Raw genomic sequence first — 27931 nt, 5'->3', positions numbered from 1 at the left:
AGCATCGGAAACTATAACTAGTGTCACAGGAATGGTTCAAAGGATAGACAGTAGGAAGAGTCAGTCTTCTTGTACTTAAGTCGGCATTGTGCCTTGTCTATTTAATTCCGATGCTATTTCTGTATTTCGTCGCCAATAAGAAGGTCCAAAGGATACAGTAAACCTGAAGTGAAGCATCGGAATCTATAACTAATGTTACAGGAATCGTTGAAAGCATAGACAGTAGGGAGAGTCAGTCTTCTTGAACTTAAGTCGGCATGGTGCCTTTTATTTAATTTTGATGCAATTTCTGTATTTCATCGTCATAAAGAAGGTCGGAGTGCTACAGTAAACCTGAAGTGAGGCATCGGAATCTATAACTAGTGTCACAGGAATGGTACAAACATAGACAGTAGGAAGATTCAGTTCTCTTGTACTTAAGTAAGCATTGTGCCTTTTGTATTTAATTCCGATGCAATATCTGTGTTTCATCGTCGATAAGAAGGTCCAAGGGATACAGTAAACCTGAAGTGAAGCATCGGAATCTGTAACTAGCGTCACAGGAGTGGTTCAAACATAGACATTAAGAAGAGTCAGGCTTCTTGTACTTAAGTCGGCATGGTGCCTTTTCCATTTAATTCCGATGCAATATCTGTGTTTCATCGCCAATAAGAAGGACAGAGGGATACAGTAAATCTGAAGTGAAGCATCGGAATCTGTAACTTGCATCACAGGAATGGTTCAAAACATAGACAGTAAGAAGAGTCAGTCTTCTTGTACTTAAGTCGGCATTGTGCCTTTTCCATTAAATTCCGATGCAATTTCTGTGTTTCATCGTCAATAAGAAGGTCCAAGGTATACAGTAAACCTGAAGTGAAGCATCGGAATCTATATCTAGTGTCACAGGAATGGTTCAAAATATAGACAGTAAGGAGAGTCAGTCTTCTTGTACTTAAGTCGGCATTGTGCCATTTGTATTTATTTCCGATGCAATTTCTGTGTTTCAACGTCTATAAGAAAGTCAGAGGGATACAGTAAACCTGAAGTGAAGCATCGGTATCTCAAACTAGTGCCACAAGAATGTTTCAATACATAGTCAGTAAGAAGAGTCAGTCTTCTTGTACTTAAGTCGGCATTGTGGCTTTTGTATTTAATTCCGATGCAATATCTGTGTTTCATCGTCAATAAGAAGGTCCAAGGGATACAGTAAACCTGAAGTGAAGCATTGGAATCTGTAACTATCGTCACAGGAATGGTACAAAACATAGTCAGTAAGAAGAGTCAGTCTTTTTGTGCTTAAGTCGGCATTGTGCCTTTTCTATTTAATTCCGATGCAATTTCTGTGTTTCATCGTCAATAAGAAGGTCAGAGGGATACAGTAAACCTGAAGTGAAGCATCGGAAACTGTAACTAGCGTCACAGGAATGGTTCAAAACATAGACAGTAAGAAGTGTCAGTCTTCTTGTACTTAAGTCGGAATTGTGCCTTTTCAATTTAATTCCGATGCAATTTCTGTGTTTCATCGTCAATAAGAAGGTCCAAGGGATACAGTAAACGTGAAGTGAAGCATCGGAATCTATAACTAGTGTCACAGAAATATTTCATAACATAGACAGTAAGAAGAGGCAGTCTTCTTGTACTTAAGTCGGCATTGTGCTTTTTCAATTTAATTCCGATGTAATGTCTGTGTATCATCGTCAATAAGAAGGTCAGAGGGATACAGTAAACCTGAAGCGAAGCATCGGAATCTATAACTAGTGTCACAGGAATGGTTCAAAACATAGTCAGTAATAAGAGTCAGTCTTCTTGTACGTAAGTCGGCATTGTGCCTTTTCTATTTAATTCCGATGCAATATCTGTGTTTCATCGTCAATACGAAGGTCCAAGGGATACAGTAAACCTGAAGTGCATCATCGGAATCTCCAACTAGTGTCACAGGAATGGTTCAAAACATAGACAGTAGGAAGATTCAGTCTACATGTACTTAGGTCGGCATCGTGCCTTTTGTACTTATTTCCTAAGCAGTTTCTGTGTTTCATCGTCAATTAGAAGATCAGAGGGATGCAGTAAACCTGAAGTGAAGCATCGGAATGAGTAACTAGTGTCTTAGGAATCGTTCAAAACATAGACATTAGGAAGAGTCAGTCTTCTTGTACTTAAGTCGGTATTGTGCCTATTGTATTTAACTCCGATGCACTATCTGTGTTTCATCGTCAATAAGAGGGTACAAGGGATACAGTAAACCTGAAGTGATGCATCGGAACCTATTACTAGTGTCACACGAATGGTTCAAAACATAGTCATTAAGAAGAGTCAGTCTTCTTGTACTTAAGTCGGCATTGTGCGTTTTGTAATTAATTCCGATGCAATATCTGTGTTTCATCGTCAATAAGAAGGTCCAAGGGATACAGTTAACCTGAAGTGATGCATCGGAATCTATTACTAGTGTCACACGAATGGTTCAAAACATAGAGAGCAAGAAGAGTCAGTCTTCTTGTACTTAAGTCGGCATTATGCCCTTTTCAATTTCATTCCGATGCTATTACTGTGTTTCATCGTCAATAAGAAGGTCAGAGGGATACAGTAAACCTGAAGTGAAGCATCGGAATCTGTAACTTGCATCACAGGAATGGTTCAAAACATAGACAGTAAGAAGAGTCAGTCTTCTTGTACTTAAGTCGGCATTGTGCCATTTGTATTTATTTCCGATGCAATTTCTGTGTTTCAACGTCAATAAAAAGGTCAGAGGGATTCAGTAAACCTGATGAGAAGCATCGGAATCTATAACTAGTGTCACAGAAATGGTTCAAGACAGTCAATAAGAAGAGTCAGTCTTCTTGTACTTAAGTCGGCATTGTGCCTATTGTATTTAATTCCGATGCTATTTCTGTGTTTCATCGTCAATAAGAAGGTCAGAGGGATACAGTACACCTAAAGTGAAGCATCGGAATCTATAACTAGTGTCACAGGAATGGTTCAAAACATAGACAAAAAGAAGGGTCAGTCTTCTTGTACTGAAGTCGGCATTGTGCCTTTTGAATGTAATTCCGATGCAATTTCTGTGTTTCATCGTCAATAAGAAGGTCAGAAGGATACAGTAAACCTGAAGTGAAGCATCGGAATCTATAACTGGTGTCACAGGAATGGTTCAAAACATAGAGAGCAAGAAGAGTCAGTCTTCTTGTACTTAAGTCGGCATTATGCCCTTTTCAATTTAATTCCGATGCAATTACTGTGTTTCATCGTCTATAAGAAGGTCAGAGGGATACAGTAAACCTGAAGTGAAGCACCGGAATCTATAACTAGTGTCACAGGAATGGTTCAAAACGTAGTCAGTAAGAAGGGTCTCTCTTCTTGTACTGAAGTCGGCATTGTGCCTTTTGAATGTAATTCCGATGCAATTTCTGTGTTTCATCGTCAATAAGAAGGTCAGAGGGATACAGTAAACCTGAAGTGAAGCATATAACTAGTGTCACATGAATGGTTCAAAACATAGACAGTAAGAAGAGTCAGTCTTCATGTACTTATTTCGGCATTGTGCCTTATGTATTTAATTCCGCAGCAGTTTCTGTGTTTCATCGTCAATAAGGAGGTACATGGGATACAGTAAACCTGAAGTGAAGCAACGGAATCTATAACTAGTGTCACAGGAATGGTTCAAAACATAGTCAGTATCAAGAGTCAGTCTTCTTGTACCTAAGTCGGCATTGTGCCTTTCCTATTTAATTCCGATGCAATTTCTGTGTTTCATCGTCAATAGGAAGGTCCAAGGGATACAGTAAACCTAAAGTGAAGCATCGGAATCTATAACTACTGTCACAGGAATGGTTCAAAACATAGACAGTTAGAAGAGTCAGTCTTCTTGTACTTAAGTCGGCATTGTGCATTTTGTATTTAATACCGATGCAATTTCTGTGTTTCATCGTCAATAAGAAGGTCAGAGGGATACAGTAAACCTGAAGTGAAGCATCGGAATCTATAACTAGTGTCACAGGAATGGTTCAAAACATAGACAGTAAGAAGAGTCAGTCTTAATGTACTTGAGTCGGCACTGTGCCTTTTGTATTAAATTCCGACACAATTTCTGTGTTTCATCGTCAATAAGAGGGTCCAAGGAATACAGTAAACCTGAAGTGAAGCATCGGAATCTATAACTAGTGTCACAGGAATGATTCATAACATAGACAGTTAGAAGACTCAATCTTCTTGTACTTAAGTCGGCATTGTGCCTTTTCTATTCAATTCCGATGCAATTTCCTGTTTTTCATCGTCAATTTGAAGGTCAGAGGGATACAGTGAACTTGAAGTGAAGCATCGGAATCTATAACTAGTGTCACAGGAATGGTTCAAAACGTAGTCAGTAAGAAGAGTCAGTCTTTTTGTACTTAAGTCGGCATTGTGCCTTTTGTATTTAATTCCGATGCAATTTCTGTCTTTCATCGTCAATAAGCAGGTCAGATGGATACAGTAACCCTGAAGTGAAGCATCAGAATCTATAACTAGTGTCACAGAAATGGTTCAAAACATAGGCAGTAAGAAGAGTCAGTCGTCTTGTACTTAAGTCGGCATTGTGCATTTTGTATTTAATTCCGATGCAATTTCTGTGTTTCATCGTCAACAAGGAGATCAGAGGGATACAGTAAACCTGATGTGAAGCATCGGAATCTATTACTAGTGTCACAGGAATGGTTCAAAACATAGACAGTAAGAAGAGACAGCCTTTTTTTACTGAAGTTGGCATTGTGCCTATTCTATATAATTCCGATGCAATATCTGTGTTTCATCGTCATTAAGAAGGTCAGAGGGATACAGTAAACCTGAAGTGAATCATCGGAATCTGTAACTAGTGTCACAGGAATGTTTCAAAACATAGTCAGTAAGAAGAGTCAGTCGTCTTGTCCTTAAGTCGGCATTGTGCCTTTTGTATTTAATTCCGATGCAATTTTTGTGTTTCATCGTCAATAAGAAGGTCCAAGGGATACAGTAAACCTGGAGTGTACATCGGAATCTATAACTAGTGTCACAGGAATGGTTCAAAACATAGACAGTAAGAAGATACAGTCTTCTTGTACTTAAGTCGGCATTGTGCCTTTTGTATTTAATTCCGATGCAATTTCTGTGTTTCATCGTCAATAAGAAGGTCCACGGGATACAGTAAACCTGAAGTGAAGCATCGGAATCTATAACTAGTGTCACACGAATGGTTCAATACATAGTCAGTGAGAAGAGTGAGTCTTCTTATACTTAAGTTGGCATTGTGCCTTTTCTATTTAATTCCGATGCAATTTCTGTGTTCATTGTCAATAAGAAGGTCCAAGGGAGACAGTAAACCTGGAGTGAAGCATCGGAATCTATAACTAGTGTCACAGGAATGGTTCAAAACATTGACAGTAAGAAGAGTCAGTCTTCTTGTACTTAATTCGGCAGTGTTCCTTTTCTATTTATTTCCGATAAAATTTGTGTGTTTCATCGTCAATAAGAAGGTCAGAGGGATACAGTAAACATGAAGTGAAGCATCGGAATCTGTAACTAGTGTCACAGGAATGGTTCAAAGCAAGTGTCAGTAAGAAGAGTCAGTCTTCCTGTCGTTAAGTGCGCATTGTGCCTTTTGTATTTAACTCCGATGCAATTTCTGTCTATCATCCTCAATAAGAAGTTCCAAGGGATACAGTAAACTTGAAGTGAAGCATCGGAACCTATAACTAGTGTCACAGGAATGGTACAAAACATAGACAGTAAAAAGAGTCAGTCTACATGTACTTATGTCGGCATTGTGCCTTATGTATTTAATTCCGATGCAATATCTGTGTTTCATCGTCAATAAGAAGATACATGGGATACAGTAAACCTGAAGTGAAGCAACGGAATCTATAACTAGTGTCACAGGAATGGTTCAAAACATAGTCAGCAACAAGAGTCCGTCTTCTTGTACCTAAGTCGGCATTGTGCCTTTTCTATTTAATTCCGATGCAATTTCTGTGATTCATCGTCAATAAGAAGGTCAGAGGGATACAGTAAACATGAAGTGTAGCATCGGAATCTATAACTAGTGTCACAGGAATGGTTCAAAACGAGTGTCAGTAAGAAGAGTCAGTCTTCTTGTCCATAAGTGCGCGTTGTGATTTTTGTATTTAATTCCGATGCAATTTCTGTCTATCATCCTCAATAAGAAGATCCAAGGGATACAGTAAACCTGAAGTGATGCATCGGAACCTATAACTAGTGTCACAGGAATGGTTCAAAACATAGACAGTAAGAAGAGTCAGTCTTCATGTACTTATGTCGGCATTGTGCCTTATGTATTTAGTTCCGATGCAATTTCTGTATTTCATCGTCAATAAGAAGGTACATGGGATACAGTAAACCTGAAGTGAAGCAACGGAATCTATAACTAGTGTCACAGGAATGGTTCAAAACATAGTCAGTAACAAGAGTCAGTCTTCTTGTACCTAAGTCGGCATTGTGCCTTTACTATTTAATTCCGATGCAATTTCTGTGTTTCATTGTCAATAAGAAGGTCAGAGGGTTACAGTAACCCTGAAGTGAAGCATCGGAATCTGTAACTAGTGTCACAGAAATGGTTCAAAACATAGACAGTAATAAGAGTAAGTCTTCATGTACATAAGTCGGCATTGTGCATTTTGTATTTAATTCCGATGCAATTTCTGTGTTTCATCGCCAATAAGAAGGTCAGAGGGATACAGTAAACCTGAAGTGAAGCATCGGAATCTATAACTAGTGTCACAGGAATGGTTCAAAGCATAGACAGTAAGAAGAGTCAGTCTTCTTGTACTTGAGTCGGCATTGTGGCTTCTGTATTTAATTCCGATGCAATTCCTGTGCTTCATCGTCAATAAGAAGGTCCAAGGGATACAGTAAACCTGTAGTCAAGCATCGGAATCTATAACTAGTGTCAATGGAATGGTTCAAACATAGACAGTAGGAAGAGTCAGTCTTCTTGTACTTAAGTCTGCATTGTGTCCTTTGTATTTAATTCCAAGGCAATTTCTGTGTTTCTTCGTTAATAAGAAGGTACAAGGGATACAGTAAACCTGAAGTGAAGCATCGGAATCCATAACTAGTGTCACAGGAATGGAGCAAAGCATAGACAGTAAGAAGAGTCAGTCTTCTTGTACTTAAGTCGGCATTGTGCCTTTTGTATTTAATTCCGATGCAATTTCTGTGCTTCATCGTCAATAAGAAGGTAAGTGGGATTCAGTACACCTGAAGTGAAGCATCGGAATCTATAACTAGTGTCACAGAAATGGTTCAAAACATAGACAGTAAGAAGAGTCAGTCTTCTTGTACTTAAGTTGTCATTGAGCATTTTGTATTTAATTCCGATGCAATTTCTGTGTTTCATCGTCAATAAGAAGGTCAGAGGGATACAGTAACCTGAAGTGAAGCATCGGAATCTATAACTAGTGTCACAGAAATGGTTCAAAACATAGGCAGTAGAAGAGTCAGTCTTGTTGTACTTAAGTCGGCATTGTGCATTTTGTATTTAATTCCGATGCAATTTCTGTGTTTCAGCGTCAATAAGGAGGTCAGAGGGATACAGTAAACCTGAAGTGAACCATCGGAATCTATAACTAGTGTCACAGGAATGTTTCAAATCATAGTCAGTAAGAAGAGTCAGTCGTCTTGTCCTTAAGTCGGCATTGTGCCTTTTGTATTTAATTCCCATGCAATTTATGTGTTTCATCGTCACTAAGGAGGTCCAAGGGATACAGTAAACCTAAAGTGTACATCGGAATCTATTACTAGTGTCACAGGAATGGTTCAAAACATAGACAGTAAGAAGATACAGTCTTCTTGTACTTAAGTCGGCAGTGTGCCTTTCCTATTTAATTCCGACAAAATTTGTGTGTTTCATCGTCAATAAGAAGGTCAGAGGGATACAGTAAACATGAAGTGAAGCATCGGAAACTATAACTAGTGTCACAAGAATGGTTCAAAACAAGTGTCAGTAAGAAGAGTCAGTCTTCATGTACTTATGTCGGCATTGTGACCTATGTATTTAATTCCGATGCAATTTCTGTGTTTCATCGTCAATAAGAAGGTACATGGGATACAGTAAACCTGAAGTGGAGCAACGGAATCTATAACTAGTGTCACTGGAATGGTTCAAAACATAGTCAGTAACAAGAGTCAGTCTTCTTGTACCTAAGTAGTCATTGTGCCTTTTCTATTTAATTCCGATGCAATTGCTGTGTTTTATCGTCAATAAGAAGTTCCAAGGGAAACAGTAATTCTGTAGTGAAGCATCGGAATCTATAACTAGTGTCAATGGAATGGTTCAAACATAGACAGTAGGAAGAGTTAGTCTTCTTGTACTTATGTCGGCATTGTGCCTTTTGTATTTAATTCCGAGGCAATTCCCGTGTTTCATCATCAATAAGAATGTCCAAGGGATACAGTAAACCTGAAGTGAAGCATCGGAATCTATAACTAGTGTCCCAGGAATGGTTCAAAACGTAGACAGTAAGAAGAGTCAGTCTTCTTGTACTTAACTTGGCGTTGTGCCTTTTGAATTCAATTCCGATGCAATTTCTGTGTTTCATTGTCAATATGAAGGTCAGAGGGTTACAGTAACCATGAAGTGAAGCATCGGATTCTACAACTAGTGTCACAGGAATGGATCAAAGCATAGGCAGTAAGAAGAGTCAGTCGTCTTGTACTTAAGTCGGCATTGTGCGTTTTCTATTTAATTCCGATGCAATTTCAGTGTTTCATCGTCAATGAGAAGGTAAGAGGGATTCAGTAAACCTGAAGTGAAGCATCGGAATCTATAACTAGTGTCACATAAATGGTTCAAAACATAGACAGTAAGAAGAGTCAGTCTTCTTGTACTTAAGTCGGCATTGTGCATTTTGTATTTAGTTTCGAAGCAATTTCTGTGTTTCATCGTCGAAGAGAAGGTCAGAGGGATACAGTAACCTGAAGTGAAGCATCGGAATCTATAACTAGTGTCACAGAAATGGTTCAAAACATAGGCAGTAGAAGAGTCAGTCTTGTTGTACTTAAGTCTGCATTGTGCATTTTGTATTTAATTCCGATGCAATTTCTGTGTTTCAGCGTCAATAAGGAGGTCTGAGGGATACAGTAAACCTGAAGTGAAGCATCGGAATCTATAACTAGTGTCACAGGAATGGTTCAAACATAGACAGTAAGAAGAGTCAGTCTTCTTGTACTTAAGTCGGCATTGTGCCTTTTGTATTTAATTCCGATGCAATTTCTGTGTTTCATCGTCAATAAGAAGGTCCAAGGGATACAGTAGACCTTAAGTGAAGCATCGGAATCTATAACTAGTGTCACAGGAATGGTTCAAAACATAGTCAGTAAGAAGAGTCAGTCTTCTTGTACTTGAGTCGGCATTGTGGCTTTTGTATTTAATTCCGATGCAATTTCTGTGCTTCATCGTCAATAAGAAGGTCCAAGGGATACAGTAAACCTGAAGTCAAGCATCGGAATCTATAACTAGTGTCACCGGAAAGGTTCAAAACATAGGCAGTAAGAAGAGTCAGTCTTCTTGTCCTTAAGTCGACATTGTGCCGTTTGTATTAATTTCCGATGCAATTTCTGTGTTTCATCGTCAATAAGATGGTCCAAGGGATACAGTAAACCTGAAGTGAAGCATCGGAATCTATAACTAGTGTCACAGGAATGGTTCAAAACATAGTCAGTAAGAAGAGTCAGCCTTTTTGAACTTACGTCGGCATTGTGCCTTTTGTATTTATTTCAGATGTAATTTCTGTGTTTCATCGTCAATGAGAAAGTCCAAATGATACAGTAAACCCGAAGTGAAGCTTCGGAATCTATAACTAGTGTCACAGGAATGGTTCAAAATATAGACAGTAAGAAGAGTCAGTCTTTTTGTACTTAAGTCGGCATTGTGCCTTTTGTATTTAATTCCGGTGCAATTTCTGTGTTCCATCGTCAATAAGAAGGTCAGAGGGATACAGCAAACCTGAAGTGAATCATCGGAATCTATAACTAGTGTCACAGGAATGTTTCAAACATAGTCAGTAAGAAGAGTCAGTCTTCTTGTCCTTGAGTCGGCATTGTGACTTTTGTATTTAATTCCGATGCAATTTTTGTGTTCCATCGACAATAAGAAGGTCCAAGGGATACAGTAAACCTGGAGTGTACATCGGAATCTATAACTAGTGTCACAGGAATGGTTCAAATCATAGACAGTAAGAAGATACAGTCTTCTTGTACTTAAGTCAGCATTATGCCTTTTGTATTTAATGCCGATGCAATTTCTGTGTTTCATCGTCAACAAGAAGGTCCAAGGGATACAGTAAACCTGGAGTGTAGCATCGGAATCTGTAACTAGTGTCACAGGAATGGTTCAAAACATAGACAGTAAGAAGGGTCAGTCTTCGTGTACCTAAGTCGGCATTGTGCCTTTTGTATTCAATTCCGATTCATTTTCTGTGTTTCATCGTCAATAAGAAGGTCCAAGGGATTCAGTAAACCTGAAGTGAAGCATCATAATCTATAACTAGTGTCACAGTAAAGGTTCTAAGCATAGACAGTAAGAAGAGTCAGCCTTCTTGTACTTAAGTCGGCATTGTGCCTTTTGTATTTAATTCTGATGCAATTTCTGTGTTTCATCGTCAATAAGAAGGTCCAAGGGATACAGTAAACCTGAAGTGAAGCAGCGGAATCTATAACTAGTGTCACAGGAATGGTTCAAAACATAGACAGTAAGAAGAGTCAGTCTCCTTGTACTTAAGTTGGCATTGTGCCTTTTGTATTCAATTCCGATGCATTTTCTGTGTTTCATCGTCAGTAAGAAGGTCAGAGGGTTACAGTAACCCTGAAGTGAAGCATCGGAATCTGTAACTAGTGTCATAGAAATGGTTCAAAACATAGACAGTGAGAAGAGTCAGTCTTCTTGTACTTAAGTCACCATTGTGCATTTTGTATTTAATTCCGATGCAATTTCTGTTTTTCATCGTCAATAAGAAGGTCAGAGGGATACAGTAAACCTGAAGTGAAGCATCGGAATCTATAACTAGTGTCACAGGAATGGTTCAAAGCATAGACAGTAAGAAGAGTCAGTCTTCGTGTACTTGAGTCGGCATTGTGGCTTTTGTATTTATTTCCGATGCAATTTCTGTGTTTCATCGTCAATAAGAAGATCCAAGGGATACAGTAAACCTGAAGTGAAGCATCGGAATCTATAACTAGTGTCACAGGAATGGTTCAAAACATAGGCAGTAAGAAGAGTCAGTCTTCTTGTCCGTAAGTCGACATTGTGCCTTTTGTATTTAATTCCGATGCAATTTCTGTGTTTCATCGTCAATAAGAATGTCAAAGGGATACAGTAAACCTGAAGTGAAGCATCGGAATCTATAACTAGTGTCACAGGAATGGTTCAATACATAGTCAGTAAGAAGAGTCAGTCTTCATGTACTTAAGTCTTCATTGTGCCTTTTGTATTTGTTTCCGATGCAATTTCATTGTTTCATCGTCAATAAGAAGGTCCAAGTGATACAGTATACCTGAAGTGAAGCATCGGAATCTATAACTAGTGTCAATGGAATTTTTCAAACATAGACAGTAGGAAGAGTCAGTCTTCTTGTACTTAAGTCTGCATTGTGCCTTTTGTATTTAATTCCGAGGCAATTGATGTGTTTCATCGTCAATAAGAAGGTGCAAGGGATATAGTGAACCTAGAGTGAAGCATCGGAATCGATAACTAGTGTCACAGGAATGGATCAAAGCGTAGACAGTAAGAAGAGTCCGTCTTCTTGTACTTAAGTAGGCATTGTGCCTTTTGTATTTAATTCCGATGCAATTTCTGTGTTTCATCGTCAATAAGAAGGTAAGAGGGATTCAGTAAACCTGTAGTGAAGCATCGGAATCTATAACTAGTGTCACAGGATTGGTTCAAAACATAGACAGTAAGAAGAGTCAGTCTTCTTGTACTTAAGTCGGCATTGTGCATTTTGTATTTAATTCCAATGCAATTTCTGTGTTTCATCGCCAATAAGAAGATCAGAGGGATACAGTAAACCTGAAGTGAAGCATCGGAATCTATAACTAGTGTCACAGGAATGGTTCAAAACATAGACAGTAAGAAGAGTCAGTCTTCTTGTACGTGAGTCGGCATTGTGCCTTTTGTTTTAAATTCCGATGCAATTTCTGTGTTTCATCGTCAATAAGAGGGTCCAAGGAATACAGTAAACCTGAAGTGGAGCATCGGAATCTATAACTAGTGTCACAGGAATGGTTCATAACATAGACAGTAAGAAGAGTCAGTCTTCTTGTACGTAAGTCGGCATTGTGCCTTCTCTATTCAATTCCGATGCAATTTCTGTGTTTCATCGTCAATAAGAAGGTCAGAGGGATACAGTAAACCTGAAGTGAAGCATGGGAATCTACAACTAGTGTCACAGGAATGGTTCAAAACATAGTCAGTAAGAAGAGTCAGTCATTTTGTACTTAAGTCGGCATTGTGTATTTTGTATTTATTTCAGATGTAATTTCTGTGTTTCATCGTCAATAAGAAGGTCCAAATGATACAATAAACCTGAAGTGAAGCATCGGAATCTATAACTAGTGTCACAGGAATGGTTCAAAACATAGTCAGTAAGAAGAGTCGGTCTTCATGCACTTAAGTCGGCATTGGCCGTTAGTATTTAATTCCGGTGCAATTTCTGTGTTTCATCGTCAATAAGAAGGTCCAAGGGATACAGTAAACTTGAAGTGAAGCATCGGAATCTATAACTACTGTCACAGGAATGGTTCAAAACATAGTCAGCAAGAAGAGTCAGTCTTCTTGTGCTTATGTCGGCATTGTGCCTTATCTATTTCATTCCGATGCAATTTCTGTGTTTCATCGTCAATAAGAAGGTCCAAGGGATACAGTAAACCTGGAGTGAAGTATCGGAATCTGTAACTAGTGTCACAGGAATGGTTCGAAAATATAGACAGTAAGAAGATATAGTCTTCTTGCACTTAAGTCGGCATTGTGCCTTTTGTATTTATTTCCGATGCAATTTCTGTGTTTCATCGACAACAAGAAGGGCCAAGGGATACAGTATATCTGAAGTGAAGCATCGGAATCTATAACTAGTGTCACAGGAATGGTTCAAAACATAGTCAGTAAGAAGAGTCGGTCTTCATGTACTTAAGTAGGCATTGGCCGTTTGTATTTAAATCCGGTGCAATTTCTGTGTTTCATCGTCAATAAGAAGGTCAGAGGGATACACTAAACCTGAAGTGAAGCATCGAAATCTATAACTAGTGTCACAGGAATGGTTCAAAACATAGTCAGTAAGAAGATACAGTCTCCTTGTACTTATGTCAGCATTGTGCCTTTTGTATTTAACTCCGATGCAATTTATTTGTTACATCGTCAATAAGAAGGTCCAAGGGATACAGTAAACCTGAAGTCAAGCATCGGAATCTATAACTAGTGTCACAGGAATGGTTCAAAACATAGGCAGTAAGAAGAGTCAGTCTTCTTGTCCTCAAGTCGACATTATGCCTTTTGTATTTAATTCCGATGCAATTTCTGTGTTCATCGTCAATAAGAATGTCCAAGGGATACAGTAAACCTGAAGTGAATCATCGGAATCTATAACTAGTGTCACAGGATTGTTTCAAACATAGTCAGTAAGAAGAGTCAGTCTTCTTGTCCTTAAGTCGGCATTGTGACTTTTGTATTTAATTCCGATGCAATTTTTGTGTTTCATCGTCAATAAGAAGGTCCAAGGGATACAGTAAACCTGGAGTGTACATCGGAATCTATAACTAGTGTCACAGGAATGGTTCAAATCATAGACAGTAAGAAGATACAGTCTTCTTGTACTTAAGTCAGCATTATGCCTTTTGTATTTAATGCCGATGCAATTTCTGCGTTTCATCGTCAACAAGAAGGTCCAAGGGATACAGTAAACCTGGAGTGTAGCATCGGAATCTGTAACTAGTGTCACAGGAATGGTTCAAACATAGACAGTAAGAAGAGTCAGTCTTCGTGTACCTAAGTCGGCATTGTGCCTTTTGTATTTTATTCCGAAGCAATTTCTGTGTTTCATCGTCAATAAGAAGGTCCAAGGGATACAGTATACCTGAAGTGAAGCATCGGAATCTGTAACTAGTGTCACAGGAATGGTTCAAAACATAGTCAGTAAGAAGGGTCAGTCTTCATGTACTTATGTCGGCATTGTGGCTTTTGTATTTAATTCCGATGCAATTTCTGTGTTTCGTCGTCAATAAGAAGGTCCAAGGGAGACAGTAAACCTGTAGTGAAGTATCGGAATCTATAACTAGTGTCACAGGAATGGTTCAAAACATAGACAGTAAGAAGATACAGTCTTCTTGTACTTAAGTCGGCATTTTGCCTTTGTATTTAATTCCGATGCAATTTCTGTGTTTCATCGTCAATAAGAAGGTCCAAGGGATTCAGTAAACCTGCAGTGAAGCATCATAATCTATAACTAGTGTCACAGGAAAGGTTCTAAACATAGACAGTAAGAAGAGTCAGCCTTCTTGTACTTAAGTCGGCATTGTGCCTTTTGTATTTAATTCTGAAGCAATTTCTGTGTTTCATCGTCAATAAGAAGGTCCAAGGGATACAGTAAACCTGAAGTGAAGCATGGGAATCTACATTTAGTGTCACAGGAATGGTTCAAAACATAGTCAGTAAGAAGAGTCAGTCATTTTGTACTTAAGTTGGCATTGTGTATTTTGTATTTATTTCGGATGTAATTACTGTGTTTCATCGTCAATAAGAAGGTCCAAATGATACAGTAAACCTGAAGTGAAGCATCGGAATCTATAACTAGTGTCACAGGAATGGTTCGATACATAGTCAGTAAGAAGAGTCGGTCTTCATGTACTTAAGTCGGCATTGGCCGTTTGTATTTAAATCCGGTGCAATTTCTGTGTTTCATCGTCAATAAGAAGGTCAGAGGGATACACTAAACCTGAAGTGAAGCATCGAAATCTATAACTAGTGTCACAGGAATGGTTCAAAACATAGTCAGTAAGAAGATACAGTCTCCTTGTACTTATGTCAGCATTGTGCCTTTTGTATTTAATTCCGATGCAATTTATTTGTTACATCGTCAATAAGAAGGTCCAAGGGATACAGTAAACCTGAAGTCAAGCATCGGAATCTATAACTAGTGTCACAGGAATGGTTCAAAACATAGGCAGTAAGAAGAGTCAGTCTACTTGTCCTCAGGTCGACATTATGCCTTTTGTATTTAATTCCGATGCAATTTCTGTGTTCATCGTCAATAAGAATGTCCAAGGGATACAGTAAACCTGAAGTGAAGCATCGGAATCTATAACTTGTGTCACAGGAATGGTTCAATACATAGTCAGTAAGAAGAGTCAGTCTTCATGTACTTAAGTCGGCATTGTGCCTATTGTATTTAATTCCGATGCAATTTCATTGTTTCATCGTCAATAAGAAGGTCCAAGGGATACAGTAAACCTGAAGTGAAGCATCGGAATCTATAACTAGTGTCACAGGAATGGTTCAAAACATAGTCAGTAAGAAGTGTCAGCCTTTTTGTACTTACGTCGGCATTGTGCCTTTTGTATTTATTTCAGATGTAATTTCTGTGTTTCATCGTCAATAAGAAGGTCCAAATGATACAGTAAACCTGAAGTGAAGCTTCGGAATCTATAACTAGTGTCACAGGAATGGTTCAAAATATAGACAGTAAGAAGAGTCAGTCTTTTTGTACTTAAGTCGGCATTGTGCCTTTTGTATTTAATTCCGGTGCAATTTCTGTGTTTCATCGTCAATAAGAAGGTCAGAGGGATACAGTAAACCTGAAGTGAATCATCGGAATCTATAAGTAGTGTCACAGGATTGTTTCAAACATAGTCAGTAAGAAGAGTCAGTCTTCTTGTCCTTAAGTCGGCATTGTGACTTTTGTACTTAATTCCGATGCAATTTTTGTGTTTCATCGTCAATAAGAAGGTCCAAGGGATACAGTAAACCTGGAGTGTACATCGGAATCTATAACTAGTGTCACAGGAATGGTTCAAATCATAGACAGTAAGAAGATACAGTCTTCTTGTACTTAAGTCAGCATTATGATTTTTGTATTTAATGCCGATGCAATTTCTGTGTTTCATCGTCAACAGGAAGGTCCAAGGGATACAGTAAACCTGGAGTGTACCATCGGAATCTGTAACTAGTGTAACAGGAATGGTTCAAACATAGACAGTAAGAAGAGTCAGTCTTCGTATACCTAAGTCGGCATTGTGCCTTTTGTATTTAATTCCGATGCAATTTCTGTGTTTCATCGTCAATAAGAAGGTCCAAGGGATACAGTATACCTGAAGTGAAGCATCGGAATCTATAACTAGTGTCACAGGAATGGTTCAAAACATAGTCAGTAAGAAGGGTCAGTCTTCATGTACTTATGTCGGCATTGTGGCTTTTGTATTTAATTCCGATGCCATTTCTGTGTTTCATCGTCAATAAGAAGGTCCAAGGGATTCAGTAAACCTGAAGTGAAGCATCATAATCTATAACTAGTGTCACAGGAAAGGTTCTAAACATAGACAGTAAGAAGAGTCAGCCTGCTTGTACTTAAGTCGGCATTGTGCATTTTGTATTTTATTCTGAAGCAATTTCTGTGTTTCATCGTCAATAAGAAGGTCCAAGGGATACAGTAAACCTGAAGTGAAGCAGCGGAATCTATAACTAGTGTCACAGGAATGGTTCAAAACAGAGACAGTAAGAAGAGTCAGTCTCCTTGTACTTAAGTTGGCATTGTGCCTTTTGTATTCAATTCCGATGCATTTTTTGTGTTTCATCGTCAATAAGAAGGTCAGAGGGTTACAGTAACCCTGAAGTGAAGCATCGGAATCTGTAACTAGTGTCACAGAAATGGTTCAAAACATAGACAGTGAGAAGAGTCAGTCTTCTTGTACTTAAGTCATCATTGCGCATTTTTTATTTAATTCCGATGCAATTTCTGTTTTTCATCGTCAATAAGAAGGTCAGAGGGATACAGTAAACCTGAAGTGAAGCATCGGAATCTATAACTAGTGTCACGGGAATGGTTCAAAACATAGGCAGTAAGAAGAGTCAGTCTTCTTGTCCGTAAGTCGACATTGTGCCTTTTGTATTTAATTCCGATGCAATTTCTGTGTTTCATCGTCAATAAGAAAGTCCAAGGGATACAGTAAACCTGAAGTGAAGCATCGGAATCTATAACTAGTGTCACAGGAATGGTTCAATACATAGTCAGTAAGAAGAGTCAGTCTTCATGTACTTAAGTCTTCATTGTGCCTTTTGTATTTGATTCCGATGCAATTTCATTGTTTCATCGTCAATAAGAAGGTCCAAGGGATACAGTAAACCTGAAGTGAAGCATCAGAATCTATAACTAGTGTCAATGGAATGGTTCAAACATAGACAGTGGGAAGAGTCAGTCTTCTTGTACTTAAGTCTGCATTGTGCCTTTTGTATTTAATTCCGAGGCAATTGATGTGTTTCATCGTCAATAAGAAGGTCCAAGGGATATAGTAAACCTAGAGTGAAGCATCGGAATCGATGACTAGTGTCACAGGAATGGATCAAAGCGTGGATTGTAAGAAGAGTCAGTCTTCTTGTACTTAAGTCGGCATTGTGCCTTTTGTATTTAATTCCGATGCAGTTTCTGTGTTTCATCGTCAATAAGAAGGTCAGAGGGTTACAGTAACCCTGAAGTGAAGCATCGGAATCTGTAACTAGTGTCACAGAAATGGTTCAAAACATAGACAGTGAGAAGAGTCAGTCTTCTTGTACTTAAGTCATCATTGCGCATTTTTTATTTAATTCCGATGCAATTTCTGTTTTTCATCGTCAATAAGAAGGTCAGAGGGATACAGTAAACCTGAAGTGAAGCATCGGAATCTATAACTAGTGTCACGGGAATGGTTCAAAACATAGGCAGTAAGAAGAGTCAGTCTTCTTGTCCGTAAGTCGACATTGTGCCTTTTGTATTTAATTCCGATGCAATTTCTGTGTTTCATCGTCAATAAGAAAGTCCAAGGGATACAGTAAACCTGAAGTGAAGCATCGGAATCTATAACTAGTGTCACAGGAATGGTTCAATACATAGTCAGTAAGAAGAGTCAGTCTTCATGTACTTAAGTCTTCATTGTGCCTTCTGTATTTGATTCCGATGCAATTTCATTGTTTCATCGTCAATAAGAAGGTCCAAGGGATACAGTAAACCTGAAGTGAAGCATCAGAATCTATAACTAGTGTCAATGGAATGGTTCAAACATAGACAGTGGGAAGAGTCAGTCTTCTTGTACTTAAGTCTGCATTGTGCCTTTTGTATTTAATTCCGAGGCAATTGATGTGTTTCATCGTCAATAAGAAGGTCCAAGGGATATAGTAAACCTAGAGTGAAGCATCGGAATCGATGACTAGTGTCACAGGAATGGATCAAAGCGTGGATTGTAAGAAGAGTCAGTCTTCTTGTACTTAAGTCGGCATTGTGCCTTTTGTATTTAATTCCGATGCAGTTTCTGTGTTTCATCGTCAATAAGAAGGTAAGAGGGATTCAGTAAACCTGTAGTGAAGCATCGGAATCTATAACTAGTGTCACAGGATTGGTTCAAAGCATAGACAGTAAGAAGAGTCAGTCTTCTTGTACTTAAGTCGGCATTGTGCATTTTGTATTTAATTCCGATGCAATTTCTGTGTTTCATCGCCAATAAGAAGGTCCAAGGGATACAGTAAACCTGAAGTCAAGCATCGGAATCTATAACTAGTGTCACAGGAATGGTTCAAAACATAGGCAGTAAGAAGAGTCAGTCTTCTTGTCCTCAAGTCGACATTATGCCTTTTGTATTTAATTCCGATGCAATTTCTGTGTTTCATCGTCAATAAGAATGTCCAAGGGATACAGTAAACCTGAAGTGAAGCATCGGAATCTATAACTAGTGTCACAGGAATGGTTCAATACATAGTCAGTAAGAAGAGTAAGTCTTCATGTACTTAAGTCGGCATTGTGCCTATTGTATTTAATTCCGATGCAATTTCATTGTTTCATCGTCAATAAGAAGGTCCAAGGGATACAGTAAACCAGAAGTGAAGCATCGAAATCTTTAGCTAGTGTCACTGGAATGGCTCAAACATAGACAGTAGGAAAAGTCAGTCTTTTTGTACTTAAGTCTGCATTGTGCCTTTTGTATTAAATTCCGATGCAATTTCTGTGTTTTATCGTCAATAAGAGGGTCCAAGGTATACAGTAAACCTGAAGTGGAGCATCGGAATCTACAACTAGGGTCACAGGAATGGTTCATAACATAGACAGTAGGAAGAGTCAGTCTTCTTGTACTTAAGTCGGCATTGTGCCTTCTCTATTCAGTTCCGATGCAATTTCTGTGTTTCATCGTCAATAAGAAGGTCAAAGGGATACAGTAAACCTGAAGTGAAGCATGGGAAGCTACAACTAGTGTCGCAGGATTGGATCAAAACATAGTCAGTAAGAAGAGTCAGTCTTTTTGTACTTAAGTCGGCATTGTGTATTTTGTATTTATTTCAGATGTAATTTCTGTGTTTCATCGTCAATATGATGGTCCAAATGATACAGTAAACCTGAAGTGAAGCATCGGAATCTATAACTAGTGTCACTGGAATGGTCAAAACATAGTCAGTAGGAAGAGTCAGTCTTCATGTACTTATGTCGGCATTGTGCCTTTTGTATTTAATTCCGATGCAATTTCTGTGTTTCATCGTCAATAAGAAGGTCCAAGGGATACAGTAAACCTGAAGTGAGGCATCGGAATCTATAACTAGTGTCACAGGAATGGTTCAAAACATAGTCAGTAAGAAGAGTCAGTCTTCTTGTACTTAAGTCGGCATTGTGCCTTATCTATTTAATTCCGATGCAATTTCTGTGTTTCATCGTCAACAAGAAGGTCCAAGGGATACAGTAAACCTGAAGTGAAGCATCGGAATCTGTAACTAGCGTCACAGGAGTGGTTCAAACATAGTCAGTAAGAAGAGTCAGTCTTTTTGTACTTAAGTCGGCATTGTGTAATTTGTATTTATTTCAGATGTAATTTCTGTGTTTCATCGTCAATAAGAAGGTCAGAGGATTACAGTAAACCTGAAGTGAAGCATCGGAATCTATAACTAGTGTCACAGGAATGGTTCAAAACATAGACAGTAAGAAGGGTCAGTCTTCTTGTACGTGAGTCGTCATTGTGCCTTTTGTATTTAATTCCAATGCAATTTCATTGTTTCATCGTCAATAAGAAGGTCCAAGGGATACAGTAAACCTGAAATGAAGCATCGAAATCTATAGCTAGTGTCAATGGAATGGTTCAAACATAGACAGTAGGAAAAGTCAATCTTCTTGTACTTAAGTCGGCATTGTGCCTTTTGTATTAAATTCCGATGCAATTTCTGTGTTTCATCGTCAATAAGAGGGTCCGAGGAATACAGTAAACCTGAAGTGGAGCATCGGAATCTATAACTAGGGTCACAGGAATGGTTCATAGCATAGACAGTAAGAAGAGTCAGTCTTCTTGTACTTAAGTCGGCATTGTGCCTTCTCTATTCAGTTCCGATGCAATTTCTGTGTTTCATCGTCAATAAGAAGGTCAGAGGGATACAGTAAACCTGAAGTGAAGCATGGGAAGCTACAACTAGTGTCACAGGATTGGATCAAAGCATAGTCAGTAAGAAGAGTCAGTCTTTTTGTACTTAGGTCGGCATTGTGTATTTTGTATCTATTTCAGATGTAATTTCTGTGTTTCATCGTCAATATGAAGGTCCAAATGATACAGTAAACCTGAAGTGAAGCATCGGAATCTATAACTAGTGTCACAGGAATGGTTCAAAACAAAGTCAGTAAGAAGAGTCAGTCTTCATGTACTTATGTCGGCATTGTGCCTTTTATATTTAATTCCGATGCAATTTCTGTGTTTCATCGTCAATAAGAAGGTCCAAGGGATACAGTAAACTTGAAGTGAGGCATCGGAATCTATAACTAGTGTCACAGGAATGGTTCAAAACATAGTCAGTAAGAAGAGTCGGTCTTCATGTACTTAAGTCGGCATTGGCCGCTTGTATTTAATTCCGGTGCAATTTCTGTGTTTCATCGTCAATAAGAAGGTCAGAGGGATACACTAAACCTGAAGTGAAGCATCGAAATCTATAACTAGTGTCACAGGAATGGTTCAAAACATAGTCAGTTAGAAGAGTCAGTCTTCTTGTCCTTAAGTCGGCATTGTGCCTTTTGTATTTAATTCCGGTTCAATTTCTGTGTTTCATCGTCAATAAGAAGGTCCAAGGGATACTCTAAACCTGCAGTGAAGCATCGGAATCTATAACTAGTGTCACAGGAATGGTTCAAAACATAGACAGTAATAAGATACAGTCATCTTGTACTTAAGTCAGCATTGTGCCTTTTGTATTTAACTCCGATGCAATTTCTGTGTTACATCGTCAATAAGAAGGTCCAAGGGATACAGTAAACCTGAAGTGAAGCATCGGAATCTATAACTAGTATCACAGGAATGGTTCAAAACATAGACAGTAAGAAGAGTCAGTCTTCTTGTATTTAAGTCGGCATTGTGCCTTTTGTATTTACTTCCGATGCAATTTCTGGGTTTCATCGTAAATAAGAAGGTCAGAGGGATACAGTAACCCTGAAGTGAAGCATCGGAAGCTATAACTAGTGTCACAGAAATGGTTCAAAACATAGTCAGTAAGAACAGTCAGTCTTCTTGTACTTAAGTCGGCATTGTGCCTTTTGTATTTAATTTCGATGCAATTTCTGTGTTTCATCGTCAATAAGAAGGTCAGAGGAATGCAGTAAACCTGAAGTGAAGCATCGGAATCTATAACTGGTGGCACAGGAATGGTTCAAAGCATAGACAGGAAGAAGAGTCAGTCTTCTTGTACTTGAGTCGGAATTGTGCCTTTTGTATTAAATTCCGATGCAATTTCTGTGTTTCATCGTCAATAAGGAGGTCCTAGGGATACAGTAAACCTGAAGTCTAGCAACGGAATCTATAACTAGTGTCACAGGAATGGTTCAAAACATAAACAGTAAGAAGAGTCAGTCGTCTTGTAATTATGACGGCATTGTGCCTTTTCTATTTAATTCCGATGCAATTTCTGTGTTTCATCGTCAATTCGAAGGTCAGAGCGATACAGTAAACCTGAAGTGAAGCATGGTAATCTATAACTAGTGTCACAGGAATGTTTCAAATCATAGTCGGTAAGAAGAGTCAGTCTATTTGTACTTAAGTCGGCATTGTGCCTTTTGTATTTATTTCAGATGTAATTTCTGTGTATCATCGTCAATAAGAGGGTCCAAATAATACAGTAAACCTGAAGTGAAGCATCGGAATCTGTAACTAGTGTCACAGGAATGGTTCAAAACATAGACAGTAAGAAGAGTCAGTCATTTTGTACTTAAGTCGGCATTGTGCCTTTTGTATTTAATTCCGGTGCAATTTCTGTGTTTCATTGTCAATAGGAAGGTCAGAGGGATACAGTAAACCTGATGTGAATCATCGGAATCTATAACTAGTGTCACAGGATTGGATCAAAGCATTGTCAGTAAGAAGAGTCAGTCTTTTTGTACTTAGGTCGGCATTGTGTATTTTGTATTTATTTCAGATGTAATTTCTGTGTTTCATCGTCAATATGAAGGTCCAAATGATACAGTAAACCTGAAGTGAAGCATCGGAATCTATAACTAGTGTCACAGGAATGGTTCAAAACATAGTCAGTAAGAAGAGTCAGTCTTCATGTACTTATGTCGGCATTGTGCCTTTTATATTTAATTCCGATGCAATTTCTGTGTTTCATCGTCAATAAGAAGGTCCAAGGGATACAGTAAACTTGAAGTGAGGCATCGGAATCTATAACTAGTGTCACAGGAATGGTTCAAAGCATAGTCAGTAAGAAGAGTCAGTCTTCTTGTTCTTAAGACGGCATTGTGCCTTATCTATTTAATTCCGATGCAATTTCTGTGTTTCATCGTCAACAAGAAGGTCCAAGGGATACAGTAAATCTGAAGTGAAGGATCGGAATCTGTAACTAGTGTCACAGGAATGGTTCAAAACATAGTCAGTAAGAAGAGTCGGTCTTCATGTACTTAAGTCGGCATTGGCCGCTTGTATTTAATTCCGGTGCAATTTCTGTGTTTCATCGTCAATAAGAAGGACAGAGGGATACACTAAACCTGAAGTGAAGCATCGAAATCTGTAACTAGTGTCACAGGAATGGTTCAAAACATAGTCAGTTAGAAGAGTCAGTCTTCTTGTCCTTAAGTCGGCATTGTGCCTTTTGTATTTAATTCCGGTTCAATTTCTGTGTTTCATCGTCAATAAGAAGGTCCAAGGGATACTCTAAACCTGCAGTGAAGCATCGGAATCTATAATTAGTGTCACAGGAATGGTTCAAAACATAGACAGTAATAAGATACAGTCATCTTGTACTTAAATCAGCATTGTGCCTTTTGTATTTAACTCCGATGCAATTTCTGTGTTTCATCGTCAATAAGAAGGTCCAAGGGATAGAGTAAACCTGAAGTGAAGCATCGGAATCTATAACTAGTATCACAGGAATGGTTCAAAACATAGACAGTAAGAAGAGTCAGTCTTCTTGTACTTAAGTCGGCATTGTGCCTTTTGTATTTACTTCCGATGCAATTTCTGTGTTTCATCGTAAATAAGAAGGTCAGAGGGATACAGTAACCCTGAAGTGAAGCATCGGAAGCTATAACTAGTGTCACAGAAATGGTTCAAAACATAGTCAGTAAGAAGAGTCAGTCTTCTTGTACTTAAGTCGGCATTGTGCCTTTTGTATTTAATTTCGATGCAATTTCTGTGTTTCATCGTCAATAAGAAGGTCAGAGGAATGCAGTAAACCTGAAGTGAAGCATCGGAATCTATAACAGGTGGCACAGGAATGGTTCAAAGCATAGACAGGAAGAAGAGTCAGTCTTCTTGTACTTGAGTCGGAATTGTGCCTTTTGTATTAAATTCCGATGCAATTTCTGTGTTTCATCGTCAATAAGGAGGTCCTAGGGATACAGTAAACCTGAAGTCAAGAAACGGAATCTATAACTAGTGTCACAGGAATGGTTCAAAACATAAACAGTAAGAAGAGTCAGTCGTCTTGTAATTATGTCGGCATTGTGCCTTTTCTATTTAATTTCGATGCAATTTCTGTGTTTCATCTTCAAAACGAAGGTCAGAGCGATACAGTAAACCTGAAGTGAAGCATGGTAATCTATAACTAGTGTCACAGGAATGTTTCAAATCATAGTCGGTAAGAAGAGGCAGTCTATTTGTACTTAAGTCGGCATTGTGCCTTTTGTATTTATTTCAGATGTAATTTCTGTGTATCATCGTCAATAAGAGGGTCCAAATAATACAGTAAACCTGAAGTGTAGCATCGGAATCTATAACTAGTGTCACAGGAATGGTTAAAACATAGTCAGTAATAAGAGTCAGTCTTCATGTACTTATGTCGGCTTTGTGCCTTTTTTATTTTATTCCGATGCAATCTCTGTGTTTCATCGTCAATAAGAAGGTCCAAGGGACACAGTAAACCTGAAGTGAAGCATTGGAATCTATAACTAGTGTCACAGGAATGTTTCAAAACATAGACAGTAAGAAGAGTCAGTCTTTTTGTACTTAAGTCGTCATTGTGAATTTTGTATTTAATTACGGTGCAATTTCTGCGTTTCATCGTCAATAAGAAGGTCAGAGGGATACAGGAAACCTGAAGTGAATCATCGGAATCTATAACTAGTGTCACAGGAATGTTTCAAATCATAGTCAGTAAGAAGAGTCAGTCTTCTTGTCCTAATGTCGGCATTGTGACTTTTGTATTTAATTCCGATGCAATTTTTGTGTTTCATCGTCAATAAGAAGGTCCAAGGGATACAGTAAACTTGGAGTGTACATCGGAATCTAACACTAGTGTCACAGGAATGGTTCAAATCATAGACAGTATGAACATACAGTCTTGTTGTACTTAAGTCGGCATTATGCCTTTTGTATTTAATGCCGATGCAATTTCTGTGTTTCATCGTGAATAAGAAGGTCCAAGGGATACAGTAAACCTGGAGTGTAGCATAGGAATCTGTAACTAGTGTCACAGGAATGGTTCAAATCATAGACAGTAAGAAGAGTCAGTCTTCGTGTACCTAAGTCGGCATTGTGCCTTTTGTATTTAATTCCGATGCAATTTCTGTGTTTCATCGTCAATAAGACGGTCCAAGGGATACGGTAGACCTGAAGTGAAGCATCGGAATCTATAACTAGTGTCACAGGAATGGTTCAAATTATAGTCATTGAGAAGAGTCAGTCTTCATGTACTTATGTCGGCATTGTGCCTTTTGTATTTAATTCCGATGCAATTTCTGTGTTTCATCGTCAATAAGAAGGTCAGAGCGATACAGTAAACTTGAAGTGAGGCATCGGAATCTATAACTAGTGTCACAGGAATGGTTCAAAACATAGTCAGTAAGAAGAGTCAGTCTTCTTGTACTTTTGCCGGCATTGGGGTTTTTTATTTTATTCCGAAGCAATTTCAATGTTTCACTTCAATAAGAAGGTCCAAGGGATACAGTATACCTGGAGTGAAGCATCGTGATCTATAACTAGTTTTTAATGGAATGGTTCAAAACATAGACAGTAAGAAGAGTCAGTCTTCTTGTACTTAAGTCGGCATTGTCCCTTTTGTATTTAATTGCGGTGCAATTTCTGTGTTTCATCGTCAATAAGAAGGTCAGAGGGATACAGTAAACCTGAAGTGAAGCATCAGAATCTATAACTAGTGTCACAGGAATGTTTCAAAACATAATCGGTAAGAAGAGTCAGTCTATTTGTACTTAAGTCGGCATTGTGGCTTTTGTATTTATTTCAGATGTAATTTCTGTGTATCATCGTCAATAAGAGGGTCCAAATGATACAGTAAACCTGAAGTGAAGCATCGGAATCTATAACTAGTGTCACAGGAATGGTTCAAAACAAGGACAGTAAGAAGAGTCAGTCATTTTGTACTTAAGTTGGCATTGTGCCTTTTGTATTTAATTCCGGTGCAATTTCTGTGTTTCATCGTCAATAGGTAAGTCAGAGGGATACAGTAAACCTGATGTGAATCATCGGAATCTATAACTAGTGTCACAGGAATGGTTCAAAGCATAGTCAGTAAGAAGAGTCAGTCTCCTTGTCCTTAAGTCGGCATTGTGCCTTTTGTATTTACTTCCGATGCAATTTTTGTGTTTCATCGTCAATAAGAAGGTCCAAGGGATACAGTAAACCTGGAGTGTACATCGGAATATATAACTAGTGTCACAGGAATGGTTCAAAACATAGACAGTGAGAAGATACAGTCTTCTTGTACTTACGTCGGCATTGTGCCTTTTGTATTTAATGCCGATGCAATTTCTGTGTTTCATCGTCCATAAGAAGGTCCAAGGGATACAGTAAACCTGGAGTGTAGCATCGGAATCTATAACTAGTGGCACAGGAATGGTTCAAATCATAGACGGTAAGAAGAGTCAGTCTTCGTGTAAATTATTCGGCATTGTGCCTTTTGTATTTAATTCCGATGCAATTTCTGTGTTTCATCGTCAATAAGAAGGTCCAATCGATACTGTAGACCTGAAGTGAAGCATCGGAATCTATAACTAGTGTCACAGGAATGGTTAAAACATAGTCAGTAATAAGAGTCAGTCTTCATGTACTTATGTCGGCTTTGTGCCTTTTGTATTTAATTCCGATGCAATCTCTGTGTTTCATCCTCAATAAGAAGGTCCAAGGGACACAGTGAACCTGAAGTGAAGCATTGGAATCTATAGCTAGTGTCACAGGTGTGGTTCAAACATAGTCAGTAAGAAGAGTCAGTCATTTTGTACTTAAGTCGGCATTGTGCCTTTTGTATTTATTTCAGATGTAATTTCTGTGTTTCATCGTCAATAAGAAGGTCCAAATGATACAGTAAACCTGAAGTGAAGCATCGGAATCTATAACTAGTGTCACAGGAATGTTTCAAAACATAGACAGTAAGAAGAGTCAGTCTTTTTGTACTTAAGTCGTCATTGTGCCTTTTGTATTTAATTCCGGTGCAATTTCTGCGTATCATCGTCAATACGAAGGTCAGAGGGATACAGTAAACCTGAAGTGAATCATCGGAATCTATAACTAGTGTCACAGGAATGTTTCAAAACATAGTCAGTAAGAAGAGTCAGTCTTCTTGTCCTTATGATGGCATTGTGACTTTTGTATTTAATTCCGATGCAATTTTTGTGTTTCATCGTTAATAAGAAGGTCCAAGGGATACAGTAAACATGGAGTGTACATCGGAATCTATAACTAGTGTCACAGGTATGGTTAAAAGTATAGTCAGAAAGAAGAGTCAGTCTTGTTGTCGTTAAGTCTTCATTGTGCCTTTTGTATTTAGTTCTGATGCAATTTCTGTGTTTCATCGACAATAAGAAGGTCCAAGGGATACAGTATCCCTGGAGTGTAGCATCGGAATCTATAACAAGTGTCACAGGAATGGTTCAAAACATAGTCAGTAAGAAGACTCAGTCTTCTTGTACTTATGCCGGCATTGGGGTTATTTATTTAATTCCGATGCAATTTCAATGTTTCATCTCAATAAGAAGGTCCAAGGGATACTGTATACCTGGAGTGAAGCATCGGAATCTATAACTAGTTTTTAATGGAATGGTTCAAAACATAGACAGTAAGAAGAGTCAGTCATTTTGTACGTGAGTCGGCATTGTGCATTTTGTATTTAATTCCGGTGCAATTTCTGTGTTTCATCGTCAATAAGAAGGTACGAGGGATACAGTAAACCTGATGTGAATCATCGGAATCTATAACTAGTGTCACAGGAATGTTTCAAAACATAGTCAGTAAGATGAGTCAGTCTCCTTGTCCTTAAGTCGGCATTGTGCTTTTGTATTTAATTCCGATGCAA

This window comes from Schistocerca americana, chromosome X, assembly GCF_021461395.2.
Source record: "Schistocerca americana isolate TAMUIC-IGC-003095 chromosome X, iqSchAmer2.1, whole genome shotgun sequence".
In the NCBI taxonomy this organism is placed as follows: Eukaryota; Metazoa; Arthropoda; class Insecta; order Orthoptera; family Acrididae; genus Schistocerca; species Schistocerca americana.
Note: the sequence above shows the minus strand (reverse complement) of the source record.